Source organism: Anas platyrhynchos, chromosome 7 (assembly GCF_047663525.1).
Source record: "Anas platyrhynchos isolate ZD024472 breed Pekin duck chromosome 7, IASCAAS_PekinDuck_T2T, whole genome shotgun sequence".
NCBI lineage: Eukaryota > Metazoa > Chordata > Aves > Anseriformes > Anatidae > Anas > Anas platyrhynchos.
Genome location: NC_092593.1, coordinates 34023045 through 34043696, shown reverse-complemented (window position 1 = coordinate 34043696; position 20652 = coordinate 34023045). Strand labels below are relative to the sequence as shown.

General features: G+C 37.5%; 1 protein-coding gene and 1 long non-coding RNA gene across 10 annotated transcripts in view; one reads left to right on the top strand and one right to left on the bottom strand.

Annotated features, from left to right (window-relative positions):
- The window catches only part of LOC110353859 (uncharacterized), a 51744-nt gene extending 39009 nt beyond the window's left edge, over window positions 1-12735 (top strand). The window contains exons 2-6 of the long non-coding RNA XR_005267147.2: window positions 3480-3560; window positions 5083-5221; window positions 7096-7238; window positions 7318-8661; window positions 8781-12735. This is a non-coding gene — a long non-coding RNA (uncharacterized lncRNA). The remainder of the gene's footprint in view (window positions 1-3479; window positions 3561-5082; window positions 5222-7095; window positions 7239-7317; window positions 8662-8780) is intronic.
- ZNF804A (zinc finger protein 804A) overlaps window positions 1-20652 on the bottom strand; it is a 448502-nt gene that overhangs the window by 189279 nt on the left and 238571 nt on the right. For 8 of the 9 annotated variants that reach the window (XM_072040465.1, XM_072040467.1, XM_072040466.1 and 5 more), the window contains 2 exons: window positions 19372-19528; window positions 5607-5750 (listed from right to left, as the gene is read on the bottom strand). The gene's annotated coding sequence lies outside the window, so the exon portion shown is untranslated. Of the gene's footprint in view, window positions 1-5606; window positions 5751-5841; window positions 6004-19371; window positions 19529-20652 lie in introns of those variants that run through there. The other variant, XM_072040473.1, reaches the window with a different exon arrangement.

Below are 20652 nucleotides of genomic sequence, written 5' to 3'. Positions count from 1 at the left end.
CTGTGAGAAAATGCACAGATAAAAGATCAACCAGTGTTCTTATGCAAACCACTGCAGTGCAGACAGATTAAGATCAGACTAGTGTTTAGCTTTGTAGGAAGTAATAGCATATTAATCTCTTAAAATGACATGTTAGCCTGTAACAACAGCAACAAAAAGACTATAAATATACTGGTCACACACTTAAGGAGTTATTCAATAACAGTATACCACATTAAAGTCTAATACACCATAACAAACTGAATTTCAATATGTACCCGCGTAACAAACAAAAATTGGATTTTCTATCCTAAACTAGTTATTCTAGCTAAAGTTCATTACGTTTTTTTTAAGTAAATGTGCTTTTGTTATCAGCTGACCTCTATAAAACCTTTCTATACTCCATAATGCAACTATGAGCTTTCCACATTAAATGAAGATAAATGAATGATTTTATCTTCCACAAGTGACAAAATGAAGCCACTTTTTGATTACATATAGACCTCGATGACTTCAAGTCATTTCTTTTTTATCTTCTACCACCCTCCATTCTGTCCCAATGCTATTTTCCTTTACCATTTGCTTATATTTCTATGCAATCTGTTGTCAGTAAATATTTAACTTGATCAAACACATGCAAAGTATTAACAAATTTTCAAATGTAAAGTTAGAAGTAATTTTATTTTTGTCAATATAAGAAATGCAGTCCAGAAGTAATTCTGCATTTTGTTTTCTTTAAAGAAAAGTTATGAACAGCACTTATAAATAGAAGTCATTTTAAAAGACAAAAGCCACACATCATTAAACAGGCAAAACACTTTAATTCAGTTAAAGAATTGAGTAAACTTGTCAGGCTTTATATATTAAAGAAATAATTTGTACTAAGGGTTCAGTTGTGAAAAAGGAAAATAGCATCCAGAATCCCTCTTGATTTTTGTGATTTTTTTTTTTTTTTAAAGTAAGCTTCAGTCTTACTTTAGAGGACTGTTTTAAAAGGTTGTATTGTTTGGTCAGTGCATTCATTGACTTTTCATGCATTAGCACATACTCCAAAGGAGGAGAGCTGGAGGTGTTTCTGGCATAACCTAACTAGAAGGTACCAAGAAGCTCATTGGAAGTCCCACTCCCTGCAAGATTTCTTAGAAAATTTTGAAGACTTAAGACTGTCAAGTACAGTCTTGAGATTTTGCCACCTTCTTGCCTTCTTCCAAAAGAAATGACACATCTAGGTTTGTTAAGGGTGTTTTGGTACTTTGTCAGGAACATCTTAGCAGCACTTGATAGCAAAAGCAGCAAAGAATCAGTGTTTTTGCCAGACCTGAGCCACATCCAATTCCTCAGTATAAGTTTTGCTATGACACAATCTCTTACTAGATCAAATCTCCCAGAGCACTTCATTAATTCAGTGCAAGGAACTAAAAAAAAAAAAAAAAAATCAAAAAAAAAAAAAAAAAAACACCTACAGCAAAAGCACTGTTGTCTGTAACTGCTTCACCGGTTCTCTAAAGTTCAACCCTTTACAACCCCCCAGAGGGGCTGCGTCACTCCCTATTCTCACAATTTAAGTCCCTGCATTGGGTCCTCCATCAGCAGTAATCACTACTGTCACTTGGCTATCCTTGCTACCTGTACAGCTTTCCAAACAGAAGGAATACACCATTCAGACAGTATCCCTTTTCTTATTATTACTAGATTATGTCAACTTTACCCTGAAGTAGGTCCACTATGCCTTGTTTGACTACTTTGTGTTTTTCTTGTCTCCTGTGCTTCCCCACCCAACTGTCCCCAGTAGCTTTGGCTTTGCTATTTTCTCCGGTGTTGGAAAAGACTTAATGGTGCCTCCTACTTCAGCTAGTGCTTGCCAGTACTGCATGAAGCATAGATATGAAAGGCTTAAGAGTTATTTCTTTTCAGACTATGCAAGTGCTCCAAAACTGACAGTCAACAGACAGCACCATTGCATTGCCTTGACTCGAGGCAGATCTACTAAACCACCTCATCTGAAGATTTATTGCTGTGAAAGCTGGTTGTTTTTTCACTTGTTCTTTTCAATGATTCTCTTGCCAAAAGACAAACTATCTATAAAACCTGCCTGCAGAGAAGATGTTGTAGATGGTGCCTTGGGCAGCGACTCACTCCACCATCGCTCCCTTTTCCCAAGGGCCTGACTGCAAATATAAGGGCAGCAGCATGCGAACACCGACTCAGCCCAACATTATTAACCCATGCTTGCTGAGTGTCTCTGCAGCAAGAAGAAAATAGATGGAATAAAAGGGAAATCTATACACCACTGCCATATGGCCAGAAAGCTAATGAGCATTGCTGCAAGAAAAAGGGAACTTAGCCAAGCAGCTGAAACAGGGAAAGTATTCATTAGCTATCTTTTCTCTATGACAAGAAATACTACATTATTAAAATATTTATACCCAAACAGAGGCTTTTATAACACTATCATCCTTGAGCAAAGTATTGCCCCAGCCTCTCTCAGGTCTACCTCAACATCAATTGTGAAAGTTTAAAGCAATTTGTAGTGAGATAACACTCCACAGTAAGAAAATTAGGATACTATCATACCCAGCTTGTAATTCCCACAAATGCATTGCTTTACGGGAATTTAATCTGATTCACCACTGACTTGTACATGATTTAAAATTTCAAGCTAAATCTTGGCCCTACTTGAATAAGGTGTACTCAGAAGCAGGAGCATTTGAAGCAGATGCTTCATTTAAACTCTTTTCCAGATTTCAGTGCAATATGAGTACCCAAACAGAGAGCAATGCCACAGACTACGTGGCTCTGTAGTTACCTAAAGTGCGCAGGCAGTGACTGGAACAGGCTAATTCATTGCCAGCAGATAATAAAACAAAGCTGCTATTTTTCCTGATGGTAATATCTGAGCATCTTGTTATAAAAACGACTAAGAAGGATTTTGGATGAGCTATTTCTGAAGGCCAATCAACATGAAAGTATCTGGCCTAAAGAAAACCTCAAACCTACCTTATCCTCCTCTTAATTCTTGTGAACAGTTGGGACAGAATTTGCAGTGCTCAGACATCACCCTGGGAGCTCCCTGTTAGCCTAAAGGCTTGGTGAAGCACAAGGCAATGTTATACTAAACAGTCACAATCCCTCTGGCTTTAGTGAGAGAAAAGGGGCCCACCTCTCCTAGAAGCCTTCCCAGCCACAGGACAGCACAGTTTGGTGCCAGACGAGCAATTTCTAAGTCCTCTTCTGTCTCCAGGCTCTAGTCACCAAGTAAGATGAGATGGAGATGTCACTGGCTCAAACTACGCAGTTTTATTTTTTGTTAAACTATCAAATGTCAATTGTAATCTAGCAGATAGTGTTATTCTAGGATAACACTTTCTCTGACATTTTCAGCAAGACTTTATTTGTGGCTGTTGCAGATTGTTATGATTGTAAAATATCATTTTAGTCTAATCTTTCCTTTGACATGTTTATAGAAAGGTAGGCTGCTTATATTTTTTTCTTCCTCTCAGTGCCACCCCCAAATAATCAAGAAAGGCCAACACATGAACTATGAGCACAGTGCTAGTTTTCTTCATTTCAAGTGATAAAAGGTAAGGAAATTCAGAAATTCTGTGTCCTTTTATATATATTCCTGTTTCTGAACCGAGATGTAACTGTCTGTTCGGGACATCAACATGCATCATTTATAGGTGTAATCTTAATGTTTCCTACTTTTATTTCATAAAATTTTAAATATCAAATTATAAACTTCAGGAAAATATTTTTTTTCAGATGGTTTCCTGTAAATAAAAGCACTTTATGGATAATATTAATTATGTTACCTGATTCTGTAGCAGACAAGTTGATCTCACTGCTTTAAGTGCCTATTTACAACTGCATGGACGAGTTAAAGTCACAGTGGGAACTTAATGTTTGCATAGCTAGCCTTTTTGGAGGTTCTGCTACAGCTACTACTTTATCCATTCCTTTCTAATTTTTTTGAAGCAGTCATGTTTACATTTGTATATTAAAACGTTTAAATATTAAAACCCATTTTCCATACAGAATTAGAAAATTTAGAGGATGTATACAAACTAGAGTTAATGAGAGTAAGTAAGACAACCTCAGAAACACCTGTCCTGTTGTTCACTGACTGAAAACAGGTCTGCTGGAATGAAGTAGAAATGGATAAACTCAGGGTACAGAGCTGAGAACACAACAGTGATATTAAACACTTAGATCTGAAAAGCTGGCAGCCTTTTTCAAAGTGTTTGGTGGAATATAAATGTATATTTTCTCTGCTTTCTTTTACGAAAAAAAAATATTTCCTATTATTATTCTAACAATACAAGAATAATAGCAGGGAGAATACTGTTCTCACAGAGTAAGAATAACGTGCCTGTTTCTAAGCTGTTTGAATCTATGCATTAATAAAATTAAACTTTTTCAAACAAAGTGTTTTACCATCAAACATATCATAAGAATGAAAGAATCGAGAAACTCCACCTTTTCTCTTTCTCTCCTGAAGTAACTACAGAAAATAAACTTATCAGTTATTCTCAGAAAGATACTAAATGGTACTAAAAATTATTGTTAATATTTCACTGCTGGGCACACTGAAGCAGAAGAGGTTAAAGCTTATGCCACACTGTTCAAGATGCACTCATTTAGCAAGCACTTACTGCCATATCCAGCAGAGCTATTCATATCACCATAGGTATCTCAGCTGAGAAGCACCTAGCGCTTAGCTACCCCTGTGCTCCACTAGCAGCTGCAGTGCCAAGCGCTATGTCTGTTCAAATAAATCCCAAACTTACCATTGGAATTCACACCTTGAGCTATATTTTGGGAGCCAAGGCAAAATATCATAGTGATACTTAAATTCAGTATTTCATTTTTATTCAAGAAGAAAATTTCAATGTGCCTAGAAGACATATTGTAACCTGACATCCACCAAAGCATTCCACCCAGGGCCTGCTTACATATTACGTATTAAAGGGATGTTAGATATTATCATTTTAGGAAGAGAAATACACCAGAATGTCTACCTTCCCTTGAGAAGTATTTTCTAACAGCTGAAGCACAAACCAGATACTTTCTTGCTTGCTCTCTTCCACTTCTTGCATTCCTAAGGATACATACATTCAACAAGAGGGACAGAGGGCATTTCCATCGGATGCCACTCTACAGTCTGCTTGTCAAGGAAAGGTCACAGCAGAAGGAAGAGCTGTAGAGTCTGACACGCTCAAGGTATCAAGACTGCAGTATCCAGGTAGGCCATGTTTTGCATAAGTAACATACCATCAGTCCAGAGCATGAAAGGCAGTGTTAGCCACTGTCCCCATCACTATGCAGAGGAAATCTGAATGCTGAGTGGGTGCATTTTTTATTGAGGTAGTAAGGAGCAGATTAGGTAATTTAGGAGCAGATGAGAACACTGTTTATATTGTAATACCACACTGAATTCAGTTTTGCACTCAGAGACAAGGGGCTCCAGCTGATCACATCTCTGCTTCCCTGGGGAAAAGCTGGAGCAAAGCCATCCTTACTTTATATCTGCTTGATGAACCCACTGACTCACCCCCAAATTAGAGGCATAGTCAACACATAAATAAAAGAGCAAGGGCATTGCAAGAGACAGAACAAACATGACTCACCTGCTCTGAATCATTCAAGCCTGCCTTGTGCCCGCCAGGTAGCTGTGGCAATAGAGAAGATGAGCAGAAGGTGACTTGAACAACTGTGTGTCTTATGTGAAAGGTAACACAGAATGTCCACAGCCCTAATACCAAATCCTGTCCCTGAAAGAAGAAAAAAAAATTCCTTTAACTAACTAGAAAAAAATAAATAAAAATCAGCTGTTGACTAGCAGTCAATGAACTAGCCCCATACCCGCTCAAAGTAGTTCTCCAGCAAGTACCACCAATGCACTAACACTCAGCATAACCACGTTGCCAGCAGTAACAAAGGAGTGCTAATTCCCAAGCAGCACTGCCACACTACTTTTGGGCCCACTCAATCACCCACCAGCCTGTGCTGTTCCCAGGGTAAATTAGGGTTGTTGCAAGGTTGCTTCAATCTACATCAGATGCCAACGACCTCATGAGGCTAGTGTAATCACTGGAGACAGCTGGGTAAACAGCTGCAAACAGCCACACAAAGCTTGTTTTAGGAGCTTCTCATCACATTAAGATTTTGAGACTTAGAGCTTCCCTGCTTGGCTTTTGAATAGCTTTATGATAAGATCATACAAAATGAATTTGCAGTTATGGAGTTAATAGGAGCATTTTAAAGTTATTATTAGGATTGAGTTACTTTGTACAATGCTATGTGTTGTTTAGGATGCCGTTTAAGATTTTTCTCCATTGTGTGTGAATTCAGATACACCTGCATCCTCACAGTAGGCTTTTCACTTCAACAAGATGATATTCATCCTGGTAGGCACTACATAAATCTGTTGTATTTTAGCAGGGTCAGCTCATTTCATGCCAGTAGCACTATCATGGGACTTTCCTCCCACCCATTTAGCACTTTGTTTGCTTTAGGGCCAATAACAGACCGAATGCCCATTTTTTGGTGAAACTACAGCAAATGGCACAGTAACATCAGAACACCAGAAGCTATCCCCTAAAAACATTATGCAATCCCTGTCATTGTTATTTCTTTATTTTGCAGATCAGTTTATACAGAGATATTCAAGTGATATTGTAAAATTCAGGGAGGATTTTGTTTTAAATGATCTTCTTGTTAGGTTTGCTCTCTTTTTATGAGATACACGACTTTTCTACATTGTTATCCAACAATCCAACAATGCAAGCCCTAAAAAAAAAAAAAAAGCTGTTTTCTCCTGTGGTAAAGGAAAGTTGTCGATGGATTTGGGGTTGGGCAACTACAGAGAGTACTCCGACAGCTTCTAAAAAGCTAAATTCCTCACAGCATGAAAGATATGCATAAGGGGCACATAGCAAATGACATTTAATTCTTGCACTGGGAACAAAACGGTGACAAAATGAACAAATCACAACTTATTGATAATTTGGTTCTACTTAAAATATAAACCTTCAACTTAAAAACAACAAGATCGTGAGAAAATAAAAATTATCTGTAGTGAAACTGTGGCTTACATTTATGTTACTATTTCCAAAGCTTCAAGATTTGTAACACCTCCTTCTGCTGAAGGCAGCTCTGCTCCCCTAAGCCAGGCATCAGGCAGTCAACCCAACAGGAGAGCACGTGGAGCGAGGACAGCAGGATATTAATCCTGTCATCCATTACAGAGTTGCTTGTATGTATGTATTTACTAAGTCCCAACAAGTGTCAATATATCTAACCAGTTCCTTGGGTTTATTGATTAACGTTTTTGAAAAGCTCTCTTCTCTCCACAGATAATTCTGGTACGCCTCCTCCTCCTCCCTGGCCCCAAACTCAACTACTTCAGCGTGGTAAGTGAGGTTCAGTAAGGTGAATCTGGATCTGAATTTCTACTTCATATAATCATGCAAGAGCTTATGCTATCGGGAAGCAACTTTATGCATATACTTCCTATTACATGTTATTAAATTTTAAAGAGACCACCATTAGCAAAGGAAATTTTTGAGCCACTCTGCTGTAGTCCTGAGTACAGAGGTACCACTGACCAAAACACATCACTTGCCTGACGTTTATATTCCTCCTCTAGCATCCATTTCCGGCGTGTGCCAGAATCGGGGTACTGAGCTAAATGGCTCTTTGATACATCTTTTTCCATGTTCCTAGATCGTGTCTAATACCAGTTACAAAGAGAAATAGCTCACACTAAGGCCTAAGAGCAGAATAACATTGCTAATAATCAAAACAACAACAACAACAAAATCTTCTGTCTCCCTATTTTAAGATACTTTTGTTATAAATGAACGTAATGGAATAGTAGCTTGGTGTAATAAAAATATACTTCTAATAACGTGTGTAATTCTGTATAATTGAGGGAAGCTAATGAATTAGCCTTTAGTATGAAGGCTGAACATTACCTTCTGAAGTAAGGTAATGAACAGAGTGTGCTTATACAACTTCAGAAGTCTGAAGATTTGACTAAGGTTTTGTTAAGCACAGAGGTACAAGCTCGTGGCCAGTGAGTGCTGAGCTTTCTGTACAGCATCAGGAGCAATGAGGCCTCCAACACTTATTTCACTTTATCAGATCTTTCTCTTTCCGGTTTGAAATGTGAAGTTCAGCATCTGGGCAAGGTATCGGTCTCTCTGATGGAAATATCATTTCATACCTAAAAGGCACAGCAAAACTGTAAAATGCAGGTAAGGCATTGGTGATGAGCACTGTGCAGCAGAGAAGAAAAAAGTGGTGTAGAAAAGCATGAAAATAAGATACCTCCGATCTCCAGCCATGATAGAATTTTAACACAAGGTAAGTCCGAGGCTTCTTGTATTTCGTTCTGTTCTCTTTACATATTTTTCTACCCCAAATTTACACAAATTTACTTTTCTTATATTCCACCCTGACATATAAATGTTTGGTCCCATTGATAGGAAAGCATTACTGAGCTGTGAAACTGCAGGCAGTGGAAAGCATGAACTAAATAAACAGGGTAAATAAAAAGCCTGATGTAATAACATTCTGGGTGTTAAAATGTCTTCATGCTCAAGACAATCCAAGGAAAATATAAAACAAGCAAATAAAAAGCATCTGCTTTAAAGCACCTCAACTTTTCTGTGACTGCAGGTATAAAGAAAAAAAAAAAAGATTTTCACTACTACAAAGACAATTACCTAGACAGAAATATTCTAAAGAAATTTCTTTTTCTTAAAAGAAACCTTTCTTTTTCTTTTCTTATACACCAGGAGAATTAACAGGCAGCCTGCACTGCACAGTTCACCATTGCAACCGCTGACTTGTTGGGAAGAACCAGAAGCATGAATCCCTTTAAACAGATGGTCATGTTGCTTCAATCCAGCAAGTCTTCAGGACAGACCTACTCCTGTCTTCAGACACTTGAGTAATCTCACTTAATGCCATCCAGCAAAGACCACTGAGCTACTAGTCAGGGAAGTAACAAGTTTTGGCCATCAGGTACTAGCTACTGGCAGCTACTCAGAGAGGCATTTCTTTTTTTCAGCATCCTTGCTTGATAACTGAAGATCAGAGCAATCTAATATTCATAAGATAGAAAATGCTATTTTCTGTTATTATTGTACTTGCAGGTATTGTACTCCAGGTGAAGGGATGCCATTTCTCTGTAAAACCCCTTGACTTTTATCACTGCTTCGGGGAGCTTGAAAGCCAGATTAAAAAAAAAAGTCAATAAAATAGGCAAGTACGTATTTTTGTGACTTTCTCAAGCAATAGGGGAAATAATAACCATCAGGTTTAAAGATTAATTTTGAATGAAATGCTTACAGGCAAATAGATATGAAAGCTGCATTAAATCATGTGCTGCTTGTTTTTAGTATGCTTCACAAGGGCATGGAATTTTGTAACCAAATCAATTTCTACACTGTATCTTAAATTCTATTATTTTTATTAATCTATTCAAAAAGGAGTTGGAAATAACTAAGGCAGCAATTGGATATTGCAGTCTAATCAGATTTCATTTTGATGTTAAAAAAGATGAAGGCTTAAAAGAAAATTCTTAAGCAAATGGGACAAATAAAATTTCCATATGTATTATGATTGTGGAGATTTTCATGCCTGTATAGCAGAGGAACTACTTGTTGTATTTTGTTATCCTGAAATTAGGATCTTCATTTAGTTTGTGTGTCATGTAGACTTGCCAAGGAAATAAATTTGCCATTTACAGATAGCTCTGTGCACCTGGAATGACTTACAGCCTTCAACCACAGATGCCATTCTGATATCCTTATTCTACTTACACAGCACTTTACTCAGTATGTAATTAACTCAGCAGCATAAAAAATGACCATTTTTTTCCCCTGGATTTGAGTGATTCTTAGACAGATACCGAAATTATAAATAACAAATTAAGTCTTCCTTGACTTGGTGAGGAAACAGGAGGAAGAGGATATTCTCCATGACTGTCAGCAAATCTCTCCAAATGAAAAGCAAAAAACACTTCCACTGATGTGTTCCACGTATCTGTGATTCTATAACCCATTTTGAATTGTTTCCAGGATCAAAAGATATATTTTTATCAATTTTATGCTTTCTACTTAGAAAATTAAAATATTTTATTAGGCAATTCTATAAATATGCTTGCCATTTTAAATACCCACTGTTTTAAACTAAAGCTATGGAATACACTTAACTCCTTAAGGATAGTAATTACATCCAGTCAGTGACAACTTCTCAAAGCTTCCGGAACCCCTACTTAGGACAAATCCCTGTGCTAGCTTTGTAAATTGGCACAAAAATACCAGCATTCAGTACAATGAATCCAGAAGGTGAGGTAAACAGTCCATCACCTGTACTGCACGTTGTTAAATATCCATTTTCAGGGACACACGGAACCCTTAATCCATTCACCCAGATGAAGGGCTTTGTTACGATTATATCTGTATTTATGAAACTAGGCACCCATCGCTAAGGCTTTTGGGTGCGTTCGCATTACTAGGGAAGCATAATTGAGAGCACAAATAACAGGCTGCCAACAATCAGTTCTGTGAACAAATGAATTCCTTGAGATCCATTTCTCAGCTACCATAAAAATATCATAAAAAACAAGCATGGTAGAGTTCCTTTGCCAACTGCCACAAAATTACCCTTTAATTGCCTTTTACACTCAATTTATAACCAGGGAAAGCTTAAATGAAGATGAAAACTTTAGACTGTGTCTTGAAGGTCAAGTAGCTGATCATGATGAATGGCTAGGAACAGCACCTTGGGGGACAGCCAGCATATACCTGGTGGGTTTTACTTCTACTCCTGGTATTTCCAGTCCCTCCAAACATCTTTTCTTCTGCTTTCAGAGATAAGATATTACATTGCTCATCCTTGTCTTGAGCCTCTCCCCTCCGGCTGACTTTGACAACTGAATTTCCATTAACCACAGCCGTGATTGTAGGAAGCATCCCTGCCCCAGTTCCCTCCATACTGTCCACCCTTCCCCATCACTCCTGGGCTCCTCTCCACCACAGCCAGTGCTGCACCCTCCTGCCCACCCCACACTGAGCTCTGCAGCCCCCCCCGAGAGCCTCAGCAGCAAAATAGAAAAAGGATAAAAAGGGCGGATAACATTTTCAGATCATTTTCCATAGCTCTTCAATTCAATTTTATGTGCTCTGACTGTTAAGCTATGTTAGAGACATCTTGTGCCATTAGTTTGCACCCTCCTTGTTTGATTTTCAAACTTGCAGTAGCTCCCCATGTCACTGAAATGCCCACCTTTTTGCCATTTATTTCTGTTTACTAGATGTACCTATATCTTCTGCACTGAAAACTCTCTGTATTGATCTGATAGTGCCAGCCTGCATGCCTTCAGCTGCAAAATTATGCTAACTTGAGCAGCATCAGGACAGTCTAATCTGTAAACATACCTCAACAAAAATAAATTCATCTTTGATTTGCCCCACACACACCATTTCATGCACAATTCATAATTTATACTAACTCACTAATCTATTATGCATTTTTACTTTGATTAAGGCTAGGAGAAATTGCACATCAAATAAAATGTTGAAAGAATGGAAGGAAAAGGTCTTTGATTTTTGTGTCTACTAGGGGAATTACAGGAATTATAGCACCCAATTGAAAAAAATGCATACATACAAATATATATATGCATATACAAGCATGGTAAAAGATTTTCTTACTTACAACAAGAGCAATTTATAAAGAACCACATTCTATCAACATGTACATAAAACTCCATAAAGGCAAGACCAGTTCTTGTTCCTTTAAATAAGTTTCTGACATTGCTTACCTTATTTATTTATTTATTTATTATTTTTGTCCTGGCTAGAGATTCTAGTATATATGTGGAGAACAGCAGAAATCTGCATACAATTAAAAGCTGTGTAGTCATATTCTGTCCTAATTTCCCATACATGTCCCTGAAGAGCCTAAGATATATAAATTACAGTATCATTTGGCTAACAACCTTTGGTGGCCATGCTTAATAACATAACCTTCCCAGGATTTAATTAAGCAAGTTCAGAACATGGAAATTAGAAGAAAGGAGCCACTAGAGAAAAATAAATTTAAAGAGTCTCCCTTCATTTTTACACTTTTATGATTTTATTACCTTTACTAAGAATGAGGGAAAAATACAAGCAGAGTAGATAAACAATTACTGTTTATCTTAAATCCTACTCTTACTTTTTTTCTTCCCAAAACAGAGCAAAAAGACTCTGCTTTCAGTGTCATACTCTTTAGAGTATCTTGGAAATGTCTTGAATTTTCATTCCACCATCTTCATGGGTACAACCCATCTAGAAAGAGTAATGTTAAAAATTTCCTTCCTCTCTCTCATAGTGCATGGGGACTGGGGGACTGTGTACAAACACGCTTGGCATGATGACACCACCTGAAAGTGGATGAGATTCTACAGAATGTGTAAACACCACAAAATTGGCATTGTACATGTGAAATGTTTTTTTTGCCTACGTTCATGTAACACAAGTTCAGCAGAAAACTTCTCTTAGACAGTAAATGGAGAGTGTCTGTGTTCCATTTATCTTTATGTAAGCTGGTTATATGATAATGAACTTTACCTTAATGTATATTTTTATATCTATAGCTGTACATCCTTTCCTTGGAATAGAACTGGTTTGGGATTTGAACGATGAAAGAGAAATCTTTTGTTCTGATTTTAGATGTGATGTTTTTTATGTTTATGATGTCACTTCACCTTACCCAGCCACAAATGACAGCAAAATCTACCTTTAAGGTGTCTCACAACAAGACTCAGTGAAAGAAACAAAATAAAATTATCTTACATGCGCTACCACTTCCTTAATATTAAAAAAAAATTATACATGCTCCGTTTAATTATCTTCTCTTATCAGTTGCAATTGTTTACATTATCAAATCCTTTATGGGGTTGTTTTTAAAATTTGCATTTTTCCCTGTGTTTTATATAGGATTTATAGAAACACTGGTATTATAGGTTAAACTTCCTTCAAGCATTGTACAAGCAGGTCATCAAGGACAAACAACCAAAAAAAAAAAACGTTGTTTTTTTTTTTGAGTTGCTCTCAATCATTTTGACAGCAAACCTTTCTTAATGCAACATGAGAAAAAGAAGCACAGGTGCCATGGTCCAAAAGAGGCCACTTAGGGTTTTCTCACCAGGCTAAGTTAGATGGGCCCAGCTGTAAGGATACCAAAAAAAACTAGTGACTCTCCTGGGGCTTGTGCCTAGGTAAAATCCCACAGTGACTTTTATGGAATGGAACAGTCTTTCTCTTTGAACTCTCGAATAAAAACAATTTGTCAACATTAAGATCATAGCTCAACAAAATGAGAATAAGGAGGGAACGCTGTGGGGAGAGGAATGTAGCAAAAATAATCACTAAGAAGACGATGTAAATGGACTTCCTGAGCACCATATTAATAACTAGGGACCAAGAGACTCCATATACTTGGCATGTGTCATCTTGCATGCTTCCTGAACCTCAAACTTTCCTTGGGGTACTACTGAATTTCTTGCTGTTCAGTGCTGCTAGGAGGCTGCAGCACTTTTGCAATGTGGTGGGCAGCCTTCCTCTCAGACGCTTCCAGAAGCTATTTGCACTACTGTTAGTTATCCCTCATGTGCCATGCTGATTTCTGGGTACAGATGCATCATCTACTACATACAGACCTTTAATACGTATAAAAACAGTGGGCTTATAGGTTGAATCTCAGTTAGTTTCTTGAGAAAACAGCTTCAGATTGAGCCTATCAAACATGAATTCATACCTCAAAGTGCTTTCTCATATAAATTACCAAGTGCTTTTTTATGTACAGAAAACCATTAATGTCAACTCCAGTGCATCATGCTGAGATTGACACGGAGAATAAAATGTTCTGCAAAGTTTGAGAGGAAAAAGCCCTTTTCAAAGAGTCACATCAGTTCTGAGGTTTAACTGATAAGACTTTGTAAAATGATGAAACAAGCCAGAACAAATAGGTGTGGGCAAACACTGTGCAGAAGTCTTTACAAATCCCTTGAGGCAAATTTTACAAATCGGCTTTAAAGTTTTTGTACCGTATCTTCTTTCTTTCCTATCCCGTGTTCTATCTCTACAACATATTAGTACAAAACTCTTCTCCTAGACAGTATTTCTGATTATTGAAGGAGATATTGCCATCTGTACAAAAGGAAAAATCTTTCACACGCATGGAATCTCCATTTTTATATAAGCAAACTAAAAAGCCCTTGATAAAAAAAAAAAAAAAAAGCATTAAAAATCTAAAAATAATAACCTTGCTGGCAATAAAAACATACTAATATTCCAGTATTAAATACAAAGATTTTCTTCGTAATTCATGACTTTCTTTTCCTATTAGAAAAGATCTTGTCATTTATTATTTTGAAAATAATCAGATATATGGCAATTTCAGGAGACCACACAAATGTCTGAGAGTACTGTGCATTTTTATCATTTCAGTTTTGCTCCATAAAACTGAAAAAAAAAATCATCATTTATTTAAATCCTTCAAGTGTCTGTTATTGACTCATAATTTACTACAATAATTGTCTTCTGAACCACTTGCAATTTATATGCATATCAAAGAAAATACACGAGTAAGACACCTGGCATTTTAGAGATGTCAATTACATTTAATTCTATTATGCTAAATTTTTGTCTGGGCCAAAATGTGATACTTCCAACAGAAACAGTAAAGAGCTCTCAGAATTTTTTATGTCAGATGCAAACATACATTAAGTTTGTAAGAATATTTCCATATTTATAGCATTTCTATCTGTAGGCTCTTAAAGGAAAAATCTCAAAGACTCTACTGAAAGGTCAAGGAAGAAGGTATTTCTTCTGCTTCAGATTAACTTGAACAGTGAAAAAGTTAATTTTGGAGTTTACTAATTCCAAAACAGAATTGAAAGCTAACAAAGTGCTTTAGATTTATCCAAAATTCTGGTTTTCTTCTTACAAACAGAGAAATAGTATTATTTTTTTCCAATTCTTTTTCCCCCCCTAGATCCAATATCATGTTTGAAAGCCCAAAGGCTAGCCTCAGGGCATGTGGAGCAGGGATGCAACTCGCTGTGTCACCTACTGTATGCTCTGCCTCATACCTGTGCTCCCTATCACTCTCAAAGCACTAAATTACATTTATATAGCACATACAGTTTTATTATTTCTGTGTTTGATGGCTTCACATGTAATCACATCAAGTTACCAGGCATTTTTAGTTTTATGCTGTAATTTGAGCTGAATTTAACCTGAGATAATATGCAACAAGTCTCCAAGACTTGAAAAGTACTTGCTAAATGCCATTAATATACTGTTGCAATGTAACTGGTGTCCATAAACTTACTGACTACTGCTGTGTTGACCAGAAGTATTTGTTCTCATTATCTTTTAGTTAGTCACGGCAGGCATTTTCTTCCAGCTTCCAACTAACACATAAAACTCAAGAAAAATACACGTTTCCTTTGTGTCTTAATGCTAGAGCCCTGTAACGGCAGGTAAGTGCTCCTGAAGCTGAGAACTAGCTAATATCAAAAAATGCCTGGGAAGCAGCCTGTGCTGACACAGAGGTGCTACAAAAGCACAGCAGCCTTGGGCAGGGGGCATACAAGCTGCTCTTGCTGCTAAGTTAGAGAGTAAATGCAGGCTTTCAAGCAGCAGGGCAGAAAAGCAGGGACCCTGCCTTGGGAGGTCAACGTTTAAATAGAATAGATCCTAGGGACTGTTCAGATTGCATAACATCCCACGTGCACGCACAGTGGCAAGTACAGGAAGAGCACTGACCTTTACTTGGCTGACACAGGCCTGTGCTTTGGCGATGTGTTCCAAGAAAGCCAATTAGAAAGAAATGATCGATCACCTTTACTTTCTCCAGCTTTTCTTGTTCTTATCTGGAGTATTTTAGCTGCATTGCTATTTGCCAGCATTTAAAAGTGTACAGCTTCTCTGTATCACATGCAGGAGAACAGGGCTATTCTCCATGTTCAGGAAGAATGAGTTGTTCATATGACTTACACATTTGCCCTTTTTCTCCATGTTTCTAACCAAAAGAAAGAGAAAGGGAAGGAAGGAGGAATTTTGTTCTCAAAAGCTTATAGTGATGAGGACTGCAATGTAATATCCAAAAATGTTCTCTCAAACTACTACTCAAACTACTCTCCAACAATGGCCGGTGGATGCTTAGGAAAAGAATAAATTTAAATAAAAAAAAAAAAAAAAGAGGGGGGAGGGGGGGAAGGATGTCTCCTTAGTTCCTTAAAGCGTTCTCCCTACTTCTGAGCATAAGGAGTCACAAATTCCATCGGTGCTGCAATGCGATATCTGTTCTGGTGTCAATGCTCTTCATGTGGAAGCATAATGACTGCTGGGAACCATGCCATAAATCCCATGTTGATTATGATGGGCAGAGGTATTTTTTGGATCAAATGACAGCAATCAGAGCATTTGCAGCAGAGAGATACGACCCTGTTTTTGTTAACGTAAACCTACAACAATTCAGTAAACTGCCACAGCAAGATGTATTTCATAAATCAAAAGTAAAATGCCACCATTCCCTGCAAAACTCTTATTGCTTGAACCCTAGGTGCAATCCTAGTTGCACCAAAAGTAATGACAATATTCCCACTGACTTCCATGGGTGCAGGTTTTCACTCAGTGAAGCCACAGGGGTTTCAAAACACTGCTTTTAGCTACATGGGAAAGCACGAGTAACTTCAGATATTTGCTTTTCCTTTTGCAGTAACTGAGCATAGTTACATATATTTTCTTACAATCAATTATAGTCTCTTCCACTTCTCTTAACTATTGACTATTGTGTGATATATTTATTATTTCACGTAATATACAAGCCCTCGTACCTACTTATTGACAATGTGCTAAGTTAGCTGCCTTTTGGGCAATTTTCCAGCTCGAAAGACCAATTGTTAACAGAGTGAACATCAGACATCTCAACATCCTTGGCTGTTATCATTTTGAGCAAAAATGTACATATTAATCAGCTAATCACTAATCCCTGAAACCCCTAAATGCAATATTGGCAGATCTGCTTAAAAAGCATTCCCAAGCTTGCATGACTGTTGCTGCATTTACTTAAGGAATCATCTGTCACGTAAATGGCTAGTTAGTAAAATCGACTAATTACCAGAGAAGTTAAATGGAGAAATAAATCTCATAAGCTCAAGACTATTGAAATGTTGTCATCCTTTCCCATTCCGAGCCACTAGAAAGGCTTGAGAAATACCTCTCCATTTTGAAAGCCTTTTACATATGTGAAATGTATCCCATTTCATCCATTTTCTGTTGTACCTGACTGAACAAGGGTTTCATTTTTCTATATATTAAAATGCATGCGGTACATTACAAAATACATTTGAAAAGTCTCTGAGTCCTGTTTTTTCTCTTGCTTTCTATTTGAAATACTTGTTTTGCCCTTTAAGATCATTTTAGCACATTAGCCAATTTTGAGAACTATTCCTGTGCGTGCTTTGGAACTATTCTATTAATTTATCATAGATCGGACCCTTGGGACTTAAAAATCTTTAGATCCATGTTTAATTTCTGTTAATGTTTGTTCTAACTCTTCTGTGGTGGTATCTATTCACAGTGGAAATCCAGTAGGTGTATATATATGTTTTAGACTCCCTTGATATTTGTTCTATAGAACACTTAAAATCAGTTTAATGTTTAAGCTAAAATTAGCACTTCAATTGCTTCCATTTCCTCTTATGTTAATAAATGAGAGTGTCTTAATGAAGGAAGTAGGAAACAGATGGGCACGTTGTCAAAGTGTGAAGCTGAATGATTTTGGTGATAACACGCACACACTAACAACACAATGCTTTTAACCTCTAACACTCCGACTACTTTTATAAACATAGTAATCCCGATTTCTTCTCCACAAGCAAAAAAATTAGAGACTCACTGGAGGAAAAAATGTCATGTCTTGGTTGTATGACCAAGGACCGACCCCTTGTTCTCCAGAGTGTCAGCCCCAACACTCTGAATTGGGAAGCCAGATAAAAAGATGTCATGTTCCCCTTGAGCACTTGTAGTAAAAACCTCCCCAACTCTTGTAAAAGCATGGAGGTTAAGTGTATCTTCTTAGTTTATGTCTGATTTACCTCATAATGCATCAAACACATTAACAGTGTTTTAACTGACATGATGTGGGAGTTGGGATAACGCTATCCAGCATGCAGACCACTAATGGCTTCTTAATTACAAAACTGTTGTAGGCTGCATGGTTAGCTGCACTGTAATGCTCATCGCCCCTTTCCCCCTATCTTAGCTTTTCAGTATTAATGACTGTTTTAATCCTGCCATCATTTTGTTCAAATCTTTCCTTGACAATTTCTCAGTTACTTATTTTGGGTAGCTCAGTTACAGCGTTGATATTCGTACTAATTGGTCTCTTCTGGCATCTGCAGTTTCAGTTTGGAGCTGATTCAGGAAAAGGACATCAAATCATAGCACTACTACTTCTATAATTTTCTGCTATTTAGGATGCACACAACTCCACTTTAGAGCTTTTACAGATGCATCCGTAATGCCCCTCACGACCATTTTAAGAAAAAAAAGTCTCACACCACACTCGTGTTCATGATATACAAACAATTCAGTTTCCTTCCTTCGTTCCTGTGAGCATACAGTATTTTTTCCTCATAACTGTGACAAAAGAAAGCTCCAAAGTTCAAAAGAAATAAAACTGAGATATTGGTTCCTCTGATTTAATATCTTGCATCTATCCAGTTTGCTATGTGGACTACTATCATCTGCTACAGATATCATCCTTAAAACATCATGACCTGGTTATTCCCCCTCTCCTTTTTCCATGGTATAAATCAGAAGCATCTCGACTGCAGTCAACTGAGTTACACCTCTGTAAAAGCATGATAAGAATCACAATATACAATAACAACCTCAAATATCTATTTCTTCTACTCAGGAAACAAATGAGATCACATAAAACACTGTGACAAACACTGGCAATTTGGCTTCCTAATAGCAGGATATTCAAATGTTTGAAACAAACCGGAGGAGCAAAATCAAAGGAGAGTTTACGTTCCATCTTCTAAAACAGCAGTATTCAGGAATGGGAAGTGGCAAAAAAAATAAAAAAAAATAAAAAAATAAATAATCTCAGCTATCAGAAAAAAAATAAAATAAAAAAGAACTTGTTCACACAGCAAGACCCAGGTTTTAAATGGAGAACAATACTTTGCTTTGCTTTTCACTGCGAAATAAATTGAAAACCAGCTCAGTACAAGCACAAGCTGAAGAGAAGCTGTGTCCATTAGGTAAAGCTGAACACTGTGGACACTGAGCCCAGTTTCCAAGTTCTGCCTACCTGTGAACGGGTCAGAAAATGCACAGCAGTCCCTGCAGCAAGCCCTCGTTTTCAACTTTTGTCATATCTTGCTGCTGTTATTTTGCTCAGTAATTATAAGCGGGAGGTTATACAAGGAGATAAACTTCTGTCCTTATTCCGTGTGTCCAGTGGATCCCTGCAAGGATGGAAATTCTCTGCTATTGACTTCAGGATAAGCATACAGTGAGTGAAATTCAGATCAAATTAGCAGTACTAAATAACAAATACATTGTATATATATTAACCACTCTGGCTTACAGCTAAAGCAATACACTTGGTTTCTATAGCCCTAGAATGGTTTAAGTTAATCTGTCATAAAGAACTGCATTCTCTCTGGCAGCTGCATCTTTCCTTGAGCATTTGGGAAAATACTATTTTAAGCTTGGGTGTAGAAATTTGCATCCTGTGCAGAAGTGTTGGAAACACTAGACAGGAATATGACTCCAGCACAGATTCCTGGACGTTATTTTCAGTGTCTGCACTCTAATTCTTTAATATCTGCATGTACACATACATTTTTACTGCTCTCAGGTAACTACAGGAAAATGAAAGAAACTTCAGAGAGAGATTACAGCACATTTACTTCATTCAATTGAATCCAATGCTCTTTTAGTACTGCCTAATAGAAATCAATCCATTTTGCTGACACCTGACTGCTATGAACAGTATAACATGTTATTGTGGCTGTCATTTAACCATTCCCCTATTTAAAGTGCTGCATGCCAAACTAAAAACTGCAGAGCCTCTCACAGAGATGGTATAACCATCATGCAGGCTTCCTATTTAATTAAATAAGGGACTCGCACGCTCTCCTCTCTCCGCCATCAGCACGTCAGGTTCGCAGTGTGTTAAACTCTTACCATGGCTGTTTCACCCAAAATTTGTATTCATGTAAAACGTTCCTTCTTCTGAAACATTGAAACTCTAACTCCAGATCCAGTGTATGGCATTCATTTTGGGTCTATTATATACTTGTGAGTCAATTTAGAGCCAGATTGACCGTGACATCCAGCTCCTTTGTTCCCCAGAAGCTCCAGAAGAGGCAAGAGCATTGCAAACTCCTACCTAAGGTGCCCAAGTGTGTCCATCATGACCTGGTGGAAACTAAAGAGGTCACCAGGGATGGTTTATGTGGCATGAACACGGGATTATTAGTCTCCTTGTAGCTCTTGCCACCATGTGTCAGCTGTACTGCAGGCTGGTGCAGAACAGCCTGGCTTTAGCACGCACGCCATGCAAATGTAATTCTTCCTGTCATTC